This window comes from Colobus angolensis, unplaced genomic scaffold, assembly GCF_000951035.1.
Source record: "Colobus angolensis palliatus isolate OR3802 unplaced genomic scaffold, Cang.pa_1.0 Scaffold123, whole genome shotgun sequence".
Lineage (NCBI taxonomy): Eukaryota > Metazoa > Chordata > Mammalia > Primates > Cercopithecidae > Colobus > Colobus angolensis.
In genome coordinates this window covers 10,512,073-10,528,190 of record NW_012113475.1, presented here as the reverse complement: position 1 = coordinate 10,528,190, position 16,118 = coordinate 10,512,073, and the positions used below count along the sequence as shown (strand labels likewise).

At 42.3% G+C, this 16,118-nt stretch overlaps 1 pseudogene; it reads right to left on the bottom strand.

Annotated features, from left to right (window-relative positions):
* Window positions 1-8,716: 8,716 nt before the first annotated feature.
* LOC105505228 lies at window positions 8,717-9,221 on the bottom strand (annotated as a pseudogene).
* Window positions 9,222-16,118: the final 6,897 nt, after the last annotated feature.

Sequence of the window (16,118 nt, the reverse complement as noted above, 5' to 3'; positions counted from 1 at the left end):
CTAATTTGAAATTCAGTTATATTCCCCCTTCCTCAGTGTTTTCTACCTCCCCCTCTTTCTGGTGCCTATCCTAAACTCCTGGAGGCTTATGGAAAATCCCAGTGAAGCCACCACAGGAGGAAAATGGGTCCACTCTGGTCTCCTATCACAGCCCCCACCCCACCCCAGGTCACCTGGGCCAGCCTTGTTCTTGGCACGCACAGCCCTTGGTGCTTGCTCCTAAAGATAGCCCATCTTCAGCTGAGTGTCAATTCTGCTCCCACTTAGCACCATGGAGCTGAGGATGCCTCCAAGACTGCAGCTGCAACTTTCTCCCATCACTGACATGAGTCTCGTAACCCAGGTCTTCTGCTGCTTGGACCTTCACTTTGACCCGGGCAATCCTGGAGCAGAACTGTTCCTCTCTTTCTCTTTCAGTTACCTGCAAAATGTTCTGGGGCACTTGAAAGCCATTGAAAACATGGGGGCAGCTATTGGCCCTCTGGTGGTTAGATCGTCCGTGCCATTTTCCTGTTGGCCTTCCCCAAATAGACATCAGATCTCCAGATGAAGAACAGGACATGAGTTCTCTCTGCCTTGGATCTCTTCATGTTTCATGGGGCATCTGGTCGCTCTTCCCCCAGGATGTATTTCAGGGTATAGAAGCATAGTACAGGGACTTCATGCTATACTTTATAATTTTCCTTGACTGAAAACTCTTTTTCCCTGTCTCTGGTTCAAAGCTCTTTATTGGTCATGATGGCAGAGCAGATGAGGTACCTACTCTGTATATTCACATACCCCTTGTAATCTCTCCAGTTTTATGCTGGAGCCCTTAGTGTTTTCCCTATAAAGCTAAGGTTGTTTTTTTCTTTGCATCTCTATTCTGTTTCTATCCAGTCTCCATTGGAACAAACGTAAGCACCATGTCTCTGGGCCTGACAGGAGTGGTCAAGGGGATGAACATCGGCTACCACATTATGATCTGCTGCCTACACTTTACTCACTAGATTTTGTGCTCTTTTCTTTTTTTTTTTTTTTTTTTGGTAAAGGTAATATCTTTTCAGCTGGTTATTGCTTATTCATGAACATAGATCCTTTGTGGTTTGCAATACAGTCATTAAGATCGTTGTACTGTTCGGCTCCCTTGCAGTCACAGGAATGAATTTCATGCTGAAATAGGACCATGAGCCCAAGTGCTGATTGAGGCCCACTGGGCTGGCCTTTTGGCTTGCCACTTAAAGAAGGCTTGCTATGGCAAGGGCTTTAAGCTACCTATCTCGGCTCCCCACAATCCTTCCCTTCTTCCTTGTCCTAGTCACTTTGCAATTGCTCCCTCCCGAGCTTGGCTACTTTCCCTAAGGCTTTTTCAAAGGGCCTCTTGTGTGCACATCCTCCTAGCTTTTCACGCTGAGGATTACTTCAAAGGCTCAGCAGCCATGGGAAGGGAAGAATGACAATAAAATAAATCCCAACTGCAGAAAGGTTTGCTTTGGCAACTGCTTGATTGTTCTGTAGGTGGGGAGGTGCCTGCTCCGACCTCTGCAGCTCACTGGTCCTCACAGCTCATTACAGATGTTTTCCTTTGGTCTGGTTTCTTACTGTCCCTTCTGAGGCTCTGAGCCCCTACTTCTAGAAGGCTTATGTAAATTTCCCCAGGCCTCAGCTGCTCCTTCTTCCATTGATCCCTTTATCTGTTGCCAAGAGTGATTCTCCTAATCTTGCTCTGAGCCTCCATGTCTCCACTCAGGAGGGGAGAGGCTCAAACACTCAGAAGGTGGGGCACTCTGCTATTTGGCGCTGCAATTTATTTCAAGGCCACTGGGCAGGGCTAGAGTGAATGACTGAAATACTAGCCTATCAGAAAACTGGCCTATCAGAGAGCCTGCCCATCCAGAGTGCTCAGAAAACACTTGTGGGCCTCAGCCTAAATCCTGAAAGCCTACCTCCAGTGTTGTTGCTTTGTGCAAGGATTGCCAATTAAAAATAAAAAATAAAACATTATGTGAACGAAACCAATCACCAGCTGAATTCACCCGACTGATCCCCAGTTTAGGACCCTGGCAGACTTGCCTGAACTAGGAATTCTTGACCCTATTTAAATAATGAGGGCCTTCTCTTGTAATGTTTGTTTGCTTTTGAAGAAGCCTGAGCCGTAAAGTCCAGGAATCTGGCCCCACAGCTGCCAGGATAAATGTCTGCTTAGACATCCACGGGGATGTCTGTCCTTCAGCTGAACATGGAGGTCTGACTAAGTGAAATATTAAATCCTTCTCTTGATGAAATGGGGCCCAGAAAGCCTCCTTCTTTCCTTGCAGATGAGGCAGGACCCTACTGACTGGATGGCTCTTTTGCTGCTACTACTATCAAGTGAATCCAGTGGATAGGGAGGTGAAAAGGCAGGACACCCATTGGTCTTTTCAGTTCTTTCCAGAGGTTCCATATTCTAAAAGGATTCCTTGGCTTGCCTCCCATGACTGCTGCCTTTCCCTTCCCCACTGACTCACCCACACCATGATATGTCAGTACAGCTGGACAAACACAGAGTGCCCAAGTTAAAGCAACAAAGACCTTTCCTGGGGCCTCAAGCATGTTGATGATGAGAGATTGTTTCCTAAAAGAAAACAGTTCCACAGAGCCTATGCCACCTGCTATCAGACACCTACTGCCTGTGTGATATAATTCGAGGGTTGGGCTGGGCACGGTGACTCACGCCTATAATCCCAACACTTTGGGAGGCTGAGGCAGGAGAGTCATTTCAGTCCAGGAGACCAGCCTAGGTAACAAAGCGAGACCCTGTCTGTACCAAAGAATAAAAAATAAAAAATTAGCCAGGCACAGTGGCAGGTGGCAGGAGGTTGAGGAGGGAGGATTGCGGGAGCCCAGGAGCTGTGAGCCATAATGGTGTCACTGCACTCCAGCCTGGGTGACAGAACAATACCCTGTCTTACAAAAGAAACAAAATTTAAAAAATTGAGAGCAGTCTTTTATGATGCATTCTCTAAATTGCTCTGAATTGTTTAGGAGGTAAATTGTTTTAGTTTTGTGTTTTGTTTGCACTAAGCTAAGTACTAGGACAATAAGTGACCCATGTGAAGTTCCGACCATGCAAAATTAGATCAAGACATGGACCCATCTGGCAATTTCCAGGAGTCCTGATCGTGTGTGTGCAGGCGTGCATGCAAGCACACTAAGAACCCATTGGAAATATAATGAGAGGTGAAAATTACACTCACCAAATTTGTCTCAGGGAAAGTACTGCCTGTGGTTCAAAGGAATAGAGCTCTTATATAGCCACTTGGATTGAGAATTAGAACCTCTAAGAGGCACCCTTGAATAAGAATAGTTGGTCAACTAACTACGGTCTAAGGAAGATGAGTGCAATTAACACTAAGCTTCTGTTTCCCTTAGTGAGGCGCAGCTAAGGCAGGATTGCTGGGTCAACAGAGGAGATGCTGAGTCCTGGCATTCATGTCCTGCTCCACCCATCTGCCAGAACATTTGTCATCTCCTGCAAACATCAAGCTGAAAATCCTAGAATATTTTTAAAATATTAATTTGAAACAGTGTCAAAATGTTAGCTTGCCAAGGAGCTCGCACATGTTGGCTGAGACCCTGGACTTCAGGAGTCTGACATCTTGGAGATTTGACTGGTTCATATCATGGAGGCAGCACGCTCATCTGGAGAGTTTTTAAAACTAGGTGATTTGAGTGTGTCCTGGTTCCAGAGCGCCCTCTTGGGGAGTGGATAGGAGATAGGGAGATCTCAGAGAATATATACTTTAGGGATAAAAGAGGAAACAGGACATATGTGCAGTTACTCAGTCAATTTTTACAGGTCATTGCATCTAATGGTACTAAAACCCTAGTTCTATCACCGCTGGTGTAAAAGTAGGTAGCTGGGCAGACATGAGCAGGGTAGGAGAGGTCGCCACAAGGAATGTCAGGTGACCATCAGGTGATGCTCAAGTGGTTGTTAACTGTCAATCTAAAATAATAATTGGACACAGCCGGCACCAGAGAAAGGCAGGCTCCCAATAGATAGAAAACATCTGAAATGGGTGATCAGTGGCTTCCTGATAAGATCTCAGGAACTGGGTAAGTGGACTCAAGCATGTGCCCTAAAAGGCAAAATGGTGGTGCTTAACTGGTATATGACCTTCTTCTAAGAACATTCGGCTGGTGTATTAGTCCATTGTCATGCTGCTATGAAGAAATACCCAAGACTGGGTAATTTATAAACAAAAGGGATTTAATTGACTCACAGTTCCACATTCCTGGGGAGGCCTCAGGAAACTTACAATCATGCTAGAAGGGAAAGGAAACGCATCCTTCTTCCCAGGGTAGCAGGAGAGAGAAGTGCTGGCGGGGGAAAGCCAGACGCTTATAAAATCACTGGATCTCATGAGAACTCACTATCATGAGAACAGGATGGGGGTAACCACCTCCATGATTCAAGTACCTCCCACTGGGCCCCTCCCATGACACATGGGGATTATGGGAACTATAATTCAAGATGAGATTTGGGTGGGGACACAGCCAAGCCATATGAACTGGTAAGGAAAAAACACCTCAAATGAACATGCACAAAACTTCGGTAAGCACACTGCACATGTAGGCCCTGCTGAGTCCTGGCAGGCCACCACATGCAGACAGCCTGCCCCAGGGAAAAAACCAAGGGAGGAGAGACACAAACCCTGGAACCATGCCAATGTATAAAACCCCAAGTGAAGGGCTGAAAGCGCACTTGGATCTTTCAAGTTGCCTGCTTGGCCCTCTTCCAAGTATACTTTACTTCCTTTGGTTCCTGCTCTAAAACTTGCCTTGGTCTCTCACTCCACCTTATACCCCTCCAGTGAATTCTTTCCTCTGAAGAGGCAAGAATCGAGTTGCTGCAAACCCATATGGAGTCACTGCTGCTAACACTGGCACCATCTCATTCTCACCAAGACCCACCTGAGATGACTTGACTCCACATAAAGCGTCTCTGACCCCCACACCTGAAGCTCCCATCAGTAGGAATTAGAAAAGCAGGTGACCGTACTATAGGTGAATGGACAAGGTGGAGGAGAAAGGGCCTGGGGAATGAAACAATTTTTCAGAGATTCTGGAGAGGCATCTGGGCCATGGGTAAGGCCATCTGCAGAGAGGCTGAATATGATGGACCTGCTCTGTACCCAGAAGCTATGGTCTGAACATTTGTGTCCTCTCACCCATAATCTATTATTAAAACCTAATCACCAAAGCAAGAGTATCAAGAGGTGAGGGCTTTAGGAGGTGATTAGGTCATGAGGGCAGAGCCACATGAATGGGATTAATGATCTTATAAGAGAGGCCAGAGGGAACTTATTCTGCCCCTTCTGCCACGTGAAGACACAGCTGGAACGTGTCATCTATAAGGAAGGGGCCCTCACAGGACACCGAATCTGCTGGAGCCTTGGTCTCGGAATTTCCAGCCTTCAGAACTGTGAGCAATAAGTTTCTACTGTTTATAAATGACTAGTCTAAGGTATTTTTGTTAGAGGAGCCCTAATGGAAGAAGACAGAGCTATTTGGTTGAAGTCTCTTGACCTAGAATGTAGCCATAAAAGAGCCGCAAAAACCTCTTTAGGTCAAATCCATGAATTCTACCCCACGTGGTTTGCCATCCCAAGCACTAGCTCTACCCTGTAAGTCATTATTTATGTGCCCATCTTCTCTATTAGCACGGGTTCTCATTTTGTTTGCCCTGTCTTTCAGGAAAGGATAAGCTTCTTCCTTAAGTCTAGGGCTCAGAGTACAGCTCCATGCACAGTGAGGGCTCAGGGAATGCTAGAAGCCTATTATTTACAACAAACATGGTCTTGCAACTTCTCTACAGCTTATCCCACATCCCTTCCACAGTGGAAGACCCTTTTGGGCTTTACTCGAAGTTTTCACTAAAATGAAAAACAAATGTGGTTTATTACAGTTGGTCTTTGTTAAGACAAAATGAAGTATATTTTATCATAATTAAAATGGAAAATTTGGAGTCAACCTTAGACACTTTTAAAATAAGGGACTGCATGTCTGTGTGTGTGTGTGGGGGGGCTTGGTCCTCACTTAATGTCTCTAGTTGCTCATATGTTCTTGAACTCCAAATAAATATAAGGGCAATTATTTGATTTGGTCTGCATACGGAGTTGGGATTGTTCAATCTGGGGACATGAAGTCTAAGGGGCAATAGCCTGAGGAAAGTCATTGTTAAATAATAACTTTAAAAAGAAAATTGCCGGGCGCTGTGGCTCACGCCTGTAATCCCAGCACTTTGGGAGGCTGAGGTGGGCGAATCACAAGGTCAGGAGATCAAGACCATCCTGGCTAATACGGTGAAACCCCGTCTCTACTAAAAATACAAAAAATTAGCTGGGGGTGGTGGCGGCGGGTGCCTGTAGTCCCAGCTACTCGGGAGGCTGAGGCAGGAGAATGGTGTGAACCCGGGAGGCGGAGCTTGCAGTGAGCTGAGATCGTGCCACTGCACTCCAGCCGAGGCAACAGAGCGAGACTGTGTCTCAAAATAAATAAATAAAGAAAGAAAGAAAAGAAAAGCAAAAACAGGCTGGGCACAGTGGCTCACACCTGTAATCCCAGCACTTTGGGAAGCCAAGGCGGGTAGATCATTTGAGATCAGGAGTTTGAGACCAGGTTGGTCAACATGGCGAAGCCCCATCTCTACTAAAGATACAAAAAAAATTAGCCAGGCATAGTGGTACAGACCTGTAATCCCAGCTACTAGGGAGGCTGAGGCACAAGAATTGCTTGAACCTGGGAGGTGGAGGTTGCAGTGAGCCAATATCATGCTACTGCACTCCAGCCTGGGCAACAGAGAGAGACTTTTTTTTTTGTTTTAAAGAGAGAAAAAGAAAAACAGCTTAGATTGCTGCACGAGAGATTTTTATATTAAAGAAAATCATTTAATGTTGGAATAGGTTACATCAAGAAGACATAGAATTTTCTCTAAGGGTCACTAAAATAAATCTTGTAAGTTACTAGATAGTTTAGCACTGGTTCTAACTGAAGGAAAGAGGGACATCGTCCCCCACATTTTTAGCTGAAGAAAAGAATCCTGATCCTCTAGCTTTAATTTAGTTTTTGATCTTCTATGCATTTGTAACAAAGGGAAAACTGACTCTACTAGAAAAATCCTGCTTAATGATACATTTTCATGAGAAAAGACAGTGTGGACTAGTATAAAAAAAGAATTTTAGGCTGGGCGAGGTGGCTTACACATGTAATCCCAGCACTTTGGGAGGCTGAGGCAGGCAGAAAGGTCGGGAGTTTGAGAAGAGCCTGGGCAAAATGATGAAACCTCATCTCTACTAAAAATACAAAAGAATTAGCGGGGTGTGATGGCACAGGTCTGTAATCCCAGCTACTCAGGAGGCTGAGGCACAAGAATCACTTGAACCCGGGAGGTGGAGGTTGCAGTGAGCAGAGATCGCGCCACTGCACTCTAGCCTGGATGACAGAGCGAGACTCCATCAAATAAATAAATAAATAAATAAATAAATAAATAAATAAATGCATGTGTAATTTATGAGATCAAATGCATGTGTAATTTATTGAGATCAAATTTTTAAAAACTTGTGGAAAAGAATATACCTCAGCATCCTTTAAACACTTGAAAATAATAATCCACAATAATCTTTTAGGGTTTTTTTTTTGTTTTTTTTGAGACGGAGTCTCACTCTGTGGTCAGGCTGGAGTGCAGAGATGCGATCTCGGCTCACTGCAACCTCTTCCTCCCAAGTTCAAGTGATTCTCTTGCCTCAGCCTCCCGAGTAGCTGAGACTACAGGTGCCCGCCACCACACCAGGCTAATTTTTTGTGTTTTTAGTAGAGATGGGGTTTTACTGTGTTAGCCAGGATGGTCTCGATCTCCTGACCTCGTGATCCGCCCACCTCAGCCTCTTAAAGTGCTGGGATTACAGGCACAAACCACCACAACCAGCCACAAATTTTATCCATTTATTTCTAGTTCATAGTTTATTTGTTTTTTTGTTGTTTGTTTTGAGACGGAGTCTCGCTCTGTTGCCCAGGCTGGAGTGCGGTGGCCGGATCTCAGCTCACTGCAAGCTCCGCCTCCCGGGTTTACGCCATTCTCCTGCCTCAGCCTCCCGAGTAGCTGAGACTACAGGTGCCCGCCACCACACCAGGCTAATTTTTTGTGTTTTTAGTAGAGATGGGGTTTTACTGTGTTAGCCAGGATGGTCTCGATCTCCTGACCTCGTGATCCGCCCACCTCAGCCTCTTAAAGTGCTGGGATTACAGGCACAAACCACCACAACCAGCCACAAGTTTTATCCATTTATTTCTAGTTCATAGTTTATTTGTTTTTTTGTTGTTTGTTTTGAGACGGAGTCTCGCTCTGTTGCCCAGGCTGGAGTGCGGTGGCCGGATCTCAGCTCACTGCAAGCTCCGCCTCCCGGGTTTACGCCATTCTCCTGCCTCAGCCTCCCAAGTAGCTGGGACTACAGGCACCCGCCACCTTGCCCAGCTAGTTTTTTGTATTTTTTAGTAGAGACGGGGTTTCACCATGTTAGCCAGGATGGTCTCTATCTCCTGACCTTGTGATCCGCCCGTCTCGGCCTCCCAAAGTGCTGGGATTACAGGCTTGAGCCACCGTGCCCGGCCCAAACATTTCTTAAAAAGAAGTCATAATAGAAAATAGCAGCTTCCAGCAACTTCAAGTTTTATGTTCTTCAGAAGTTGACTCAGTTCAGCTTGCCTCATTCTTGGAAGCCTCATCAAAATTCTCCACAATTCTGGAACTCCATCATCATCATCCTCTCCAGTAGCAAGTGGTGCTTTTCCATCCACAGGTTGTTTGGGCAGAACTTCAGCCAGTCTCCTTTAACTAGTCAGACTGTCTGCACCAAGCTGGCTTAAGAGGCTGGGTAGCATTTTTGTTACCTGCTTTGCCTCAGCATGGCCTGTAATGGTGAAAGTGTCTGCTGCCATGCCTGAAATTTAGGGTTGTTAAAGTGGATTACTGTTCCTTGCTTTGTAAGCACATTCACCTTTTCAATACCAGAGATATTGTTTACCTGTAACTTCTTTAAGAAGAATTGAAGTGTTTTGTTTTGTCTTTTTTTTTTTTTTTTTTATCATCGGCTGTGGCTGTTCTGTGAACCACCTTCTTTCTGCTTTCTGTGAGCAGTTCCTTTCCCACCAGTGCGCACTTGTGCTTGCAGTTTGAGGTTTTCCTGGTTCATGATCATTTCTTTTATCTTGTTGGAGCAGATAAGGGGCTGCTAGGGGGACTAGGGTTGGTGCTCAGGTATCTTGGGTGGACCAGCTGAGATTAGGCACACACACTCGGGGATGCGAGATGGCAGCTAGAGGGAGGATCTTTCAGATTTATAAGGAAAGAAGGAACTTACCAACCAGAAAATGGACAAAAGGCATAAATGGACAGTTCTCAGAGAAAGAATGTCAAAGGATGAATAAAAATATGAAAAAATGTTCAGCCTCACTATTTATAAAAATTTGTTCCTTTACAAAGGCATAATTGACAAATACAAATTATATATGGTGTGATATTTTGATTTATGTGTACATTGTGAAATGATTAAGTCAAGCTAATTAACATACCTATCACCTCTTATACCTTTTTTGTGGTGAGAACATTTAAGATCTACTCTCAGCAATTTTCAAGTATGTAATACATTATTATCATCATCATCATGCTGTACAATAGATCTCCAAAACTTATTCATCCTGTCTAACCAAAACTATGTACCCTTTAGCCAACATCCTTCTCACTCTTTTACCTGACCTCCAGCCCTTGGAAACTATTGTTCTACTCTCTGCTTTTATAACTTTGTTTTTTGAATGAGATCATGTTCTTTGTGGGAACATGCATGGAGCTGGAGGCCATTAGCCTTAGCAAACTAACACAGGAACAGGAAACCAAATGCTGCGTGTTCTCCTCAGTAGGAGCTAAATGATGAGAACTCATAAACACAAAGAAGGAAACAACAGACACTGGGGCCTACTTGAGGGCGGAGGGTGGGAGGAGGGAGAGGAGCAGAAAAAATGACTATTGGATACTAGGCTTAGTAACTGGATGATGAAATAATCTGTACAACAAACTCCCATCACACAAGTTTACCTGTATAACAAACCTGCACATGTGGCCCCAACCTAAGATAAAATTTAAAAAAATAAAAAAGCACACTGCAATTCAAGACTCACTTCTCAAAAGAAAAAAAAAAGCCACGTTCTAAGGGAAGCTCAGACTTTCAGACTCTGTTCCTGGTTGTAATCAAATTATCTTTGTCTATAAACAAAACACCTTCTCCAAGGGAAGCTATAGATAAATCATATCATCACCGGTATGTCTCCAACTTTAATGATCAGTTGTTTCCATTCCTTAAAGAACTTGCTTTTTTTAAGGAGTGAGATTATGCAGTATTTGTCTTTCTGGCTTATTTCCTTTGTCACCTATTTATCACAATCAGATTTCTGAATCATATTTCATTGTATATATATCATATTTTCTTCAGTCATCTGTTGATGGACACTTAGGTTGTTTCCCCTTCTTGGCTGTTGTGAATAGTGCTGCAATAAACATGGGAGTGCAGAGATCTCTTTGATATACTGATTTCATTTCATTTGGGTATATACACAGAAGCGAAATTGATGGATCACATGGTAGTTCTATTTTTAATTATTTTATTATACTTTAAGTTCTGGAATACATGTGCAGAACGTGCGGGTTTGTTACATAGTATACACGTACCATGGTGGTTTACAACACCCATTAACCCATCATCTACATTAGCTATTTCTCCTAATGCTATCCCTTCCCTAAGCCCCCACCCCCTGACAGGTCCTGTGTGTGATGTTCCCTTCCCTGTGTCCATGTGTTCTCATTTTTCAGCTCCCACTTATGAGTGAGAGCATGTGTATGGTTTTCTGTTCCTTTGTTAGTTTCCTGAGAATGATGGTTTCCAGCTTCATCCATGTGCCTGCAAAGGACATGAACTCATCCTTTTTTATGGCTGTGTAGTATTCCATGATATATATGTGCCACATTTTCTTTATCTTTTTAATTTTTAAAGAACACTTCATACTGTCTTTCTATAATGGATGTACTAATTTGCATTTCTACCAGCAGTGTACAAGAGCTCCCTTTTCTCCACATCCTTTTTAACACTTGTTGTTAATAGCCATTCTAACAGATATGAGGCAATATCTTATTGTGCTTTCTATTGCATTTCCCTGGTCATTCTTAATGTTGAGCATTTTTTCAAATACCTGCTGGCCATTTGTATGTCTTCTCATGAGAAATATCTATTGTCTTAGTCTATTCTCTGTTGCTACAACAGAATACCACAGACTGGGTAAATTATAAACAATATAAGTTTGCTTGGCTCATGGTTCTGCAGGCTAACAAATCTAAGATCATGCTGCTGGCATTTGATGAGGGCTTTGTGCTACAATATCCATGGTGAAACAGCAGAAGATAGAAGCAAGCACACAAGACTGAGAAAGCAAGAGGGGCCAGGCTCACTTTTATAACAACCTGCTCTCTTGATAATTGACCTACTCCCATGACTACACTAATTCATTTATGAGGCTCTGTCATTATACCAGTCACCTTCATTGTGTCCCATCTCTCAACACTGTTGCATAGGGGATTAAGTTTTCAACATGTGAATTTTGGGGGACACATTAAAACAGAGTATTTATTCAGGTCCTTTGACCATTGTTTTAATTGAGTTGTTTCCTTGCTCTTGAATTGTTTGAGTTCCTTATATATTTTTTATATTAACCCCTTATCAGATGTATTGTTTGCAAATATTTTCTTCAATTCTGTAGGATTTTTTTTTCCACTCTGTTGATCATTTCCTTAGCTATGCAGAAGTTGTTTTTTTTTTTTTCTTCATTTGATGCAATCCCATTTGTCCTTTTTTGCTTCTGTTTTCTGTGCTTTTGGAGCCATATCTAAAAAATCTTTGCCCAGACCAATGTCAAGAAGCTTTGTCTCCATATTGGTTTCTAGTAGTTTTACAGTTTCAGGTCTTACATTTAAGTCTTTAATCTGTTTTGAGTTGATTTTTATATATGGTGTGAGATAAGGGTTCAGTTTTATTCTACTGCCTGTGGATACCTAGTTTTCACAACACCACTTACTGAAGAGACAGTCCTTTTCCCATTGTGTGTTCTTACTATCTTTGCCAAAGGTCAATTGACCGTAAATGTGTGGATTTATTTCTGGGTTCTCCGTTCTATTCCATTGGTCTATGGGTCTGTTTTTATGCCAGTAGCACGCTGTTTTGATTCCTATCTCTTTGTAGCATATTTTGAAGTCAGGGAGTGAGATGTTTTCAGCTTTACTCTTTTTGCTCCAGATTGGTTTGGCTACTTGGGGGTTCTTTGTGCTTCCATAAGAATTTTAGGATTGTTTCTTCTATTTCTTGAAAAATGTCTTTGGAAACATGGAATCAACCCAAATGCCCATCAATGATAGACTAGATAAAGAAAATATGGTACATATACACCACCGAATACTATGCAGCCATAAAAAAGAATGAGATCGTGTCCTTTGCAGGAACATGGATGGAGCTGGAAGCCATTCTCTTCAGCAAACTAACACAGTAACAGAAAACCAAATACCACATGCTCTCACTTATAAGTGGGAGCTGAGCAATGAGAACACGTGGACACATGTAGGAGAACAAAACACACTGGGACCTGTCAGGGAGCGGGGTAGGGGTAGGCAGAGCATTAGGAAAAATAGCTAATGCATGCTTGGCTTAATACCTAGGTGATGGGTTGATAGGTGCAGCAAACCACCATGGCACACATTTACTTGTGTAACAAACGTGCACATCTTGCACAAGTACCCTGTAACTTAAAATAAAAATAAAAACGTAATTTTAAAAAATATCTTTGGAATTTTGATAGGGATTGCAATGAATCTGTAGATTGCTTTGGGTGGTATGGTCAGTTAAACAATGTTCTTCCAATCTGTAAACACAGGATATAATTTCATTTATTTGCATCTTGAATTTCTTTAATCACTATTTTATAGTTTTCAGTGTACAACTCTTTTACTTTCTTGATTTTTCCTAAGTATTTTATTATTTTTGATGCTATTGTAAAAGGGATTGCTTTCTTATGGTTTGTTGTTACTATATAGAAATGTCACTGATTTTTATATGTTGATTTTTGTATCCTGCAACTATATGACTTTGTTTATTAGTTCTGACAGTTTGTGTGTGGGGGGCGGGGGCAGGGGCAAGTCTTTAGGTTTTTCTTTCTTTCCCTCTTTCTGGCTCTCTTTCTCTCCTTTCCTTTCTCTTTCTCTTTTTTCTTTCTTTCTTTCCCTCTTTATTTTATTTCCTCTTTCTGTCTGTCTCATTCTGTCACCCACCCAAGCTGGAGAGATGTGGAGTGATCATGGCTCACTGCAGCCTCAATCTCCTGGGTTCAAGCAATCCTCCCACCTCAGCCTCCTAAGTAGCTGAGACTACAGGCGTGTGCCTCCAAGCCTGGCTAATTTTATTTATTTTTTAATAAAGATGGATCTCACTATGTTGGTCAGACTGGTCTTGAACTCTTGGACTCAGTTGATCCTTGTTCCTCAGCCTCCCAAAGGGCTGGGATCACAGACATGATCACATGGGATCACACCATGCCTGGCCAGGTTTTCTATACAAAACACCATGTCATCTGCAACCAGAGACAATTTTACTTTTTCCTTTCCAATCTTGATGCCTTTTATTTCTTTTTCTTGCCCAATTTCTCTGGCTAGGACTTCCAGTACTATATTGAAGAGAAGCGGAGAGAGTGGGCCTCCTTGTCTTGTTCCTGATTTCAGAGGAAAAGCTTTCAGATTTTTATCATTGACTGCAATGTTAGCTGTAGGCTTGTCATACATGGCCTTTATCTTGTGGCGGTACACTGGGTCCTGTGGAGCCTGGGGCAGTGGGGACTGGTCTCAAGCCTGGGTCCACAGGGGCTGACCAGTGTCAGGGTCTGCAGGGGTGACCCTGGCCCTGGGTCTGTGGTAGTGGGCCTTCAGCTGCAGGGGCTGGCCTAGCAGCTGGGACTGTGGGACCCAGTCTGGCACCAGACTTTCCTGAGGTGGGCCTGGTGCTGGGATCTAGGACACAGTTCAGAGTTCCCTTCCTTGCCCCCGTGAAGGGTCTCTCTGTCAGTGTTGTGCTGCCCAGGCTTGAGGGAGAGGCAGCACAGGAAATATGAAACTGTCCTTTCTACCTTCTTCAAGGCATCTTTTCTTATATTTGTGTTATACCCAGGTACTATAACCTCTCACTTGCATTCTTTAACTCATGTGATGGTATTTTTATATAGGAATAGTTGTCCAAGTTGATGTTTCTTGTGAGGGATGAATGCTAGAAAGTCTTATTCCACCATCTTGCTGGTATCACTCTAGAATAATTTTTTTTTTAAGTATTTCAGTGAGCTACCATTTTCAAACCTAACACACTGACTAACAGTAAAAAGAACAATATGTCAGTGGCAAGAATATGGGAAAACTGGCATTATAGGAGAGAAAAAGTAATATCCTTTCCTCACCTATTGCAAAGTTCATGGGTGATATTCTTTTTTTTTTTTTTTTCAGGTGCTTCTTTTTCTTTCTTTCTTTTTTTTTTATTTAAGTTCTAGGGTACATGTGCATAATGTGCATGTTTGTTACATATGTATACTTGTGCCATGTTGGTGTGCTGCACCCATCAACTCGTCATTTACATCAGGTATAACTCCCAGTGCCATCCCTTCCCCCTCCCCCCTCCCCATAATAGGCCCCTCATGGGTGATATTCTTATAACAAAAGACAGATCACAAATATACAGTTAGGTAGAAAGAATAAGTTCTAATGTTTGATGGCTAAGTAGGGTAACTGGAGTTAACAACAATAGTTGAACAACTTTTTTTCAAAATAGTTAGAGAGGATCTGGAATGTGCCCAACACATAGTAATGATAAATACTCAGGTAATGGATATCTTTAAATACCCTGACTTCATCATTACACATTCTTTGCATGTAACAAAATGTCACACATACCCCATAAATATGTACAAATATAATGTACCCCAAAAACCAAAAATAAATCTAGGATATTAAAAAAGATAGATTAATAAGAGAAGATTACAATGAATTTATTTAACCAAAGTTTTATATGACACAGGATCTTTCTGTAATGAAGACCCAAAGACCCAGGGAATCTTAGTCTGCATGTGTTTATGCTTAGGCTCAGTGAAGAGTGGACAGTGTATAGAAGTATCATTGGGCAAAAGGGGCTATGATCTAATGGTAATAAGCTGGTGGGGGGAGTTTAGCAAAGTCTATTTGTTCAGATTCTTCTTGGTCTTTTGTGTAACATTTCTTCCCTGTGAGTATAGGGAGGACACCTATCACTTGAGGGTCTTCAGGTGAAAGAAAGTCAGAGAGACCTTTCTGCTTCTGTGGTTTTCATGATTTCCTTCAGCTTAAAATACACAGTATGCCAGCGTGCCATAGTTTGGATGATCAGTTTCTGAGATGGACAGCATTCATCTATACGATAGGCAGAAGCAAGATGGGTATCTTTCTGGATGGAAGTTAGGTGGTATAAACCAACAAGCTTAAAATATACTTTGACCTGGGAATTTCACTTTTATGGATTTACATTATAGAAACAATTAGAAAACAGTAAAATAAGATTTATGTAAAGATCACTATTACATCATGATTTGAAATAGTGAAAAAATGGAAATAAATGCCTAAAGAGAAGACTGGTTACACTAATAATTTGATATCTATAGACTAAAACACTAGTTGCTACAAATCACATTGCAGACAAATACTTATTGGCATGAAAAATGTTCAACTTATTGTGAAGGTTACACATTTTATGTGAGGTGTGACGTTATGAAATACATTCTTGTGTGTATGCTGCAGCATATACAACAAAGCTTTTCCTGACAGTGAAATTGATTTCTTTTGCTGTTCCTTTCTGGAATTTTGTCTGCACTGAGCATATATTACATAGTAGAAAGAAAAGATAATTTTTAGTAATAATAAAAAGGAACAAAGTAACCCCAGTTCAGTACACTAGCCAACTAGTCAGAAGTACACTAGAGATCCCATAGTTATTTTAGAC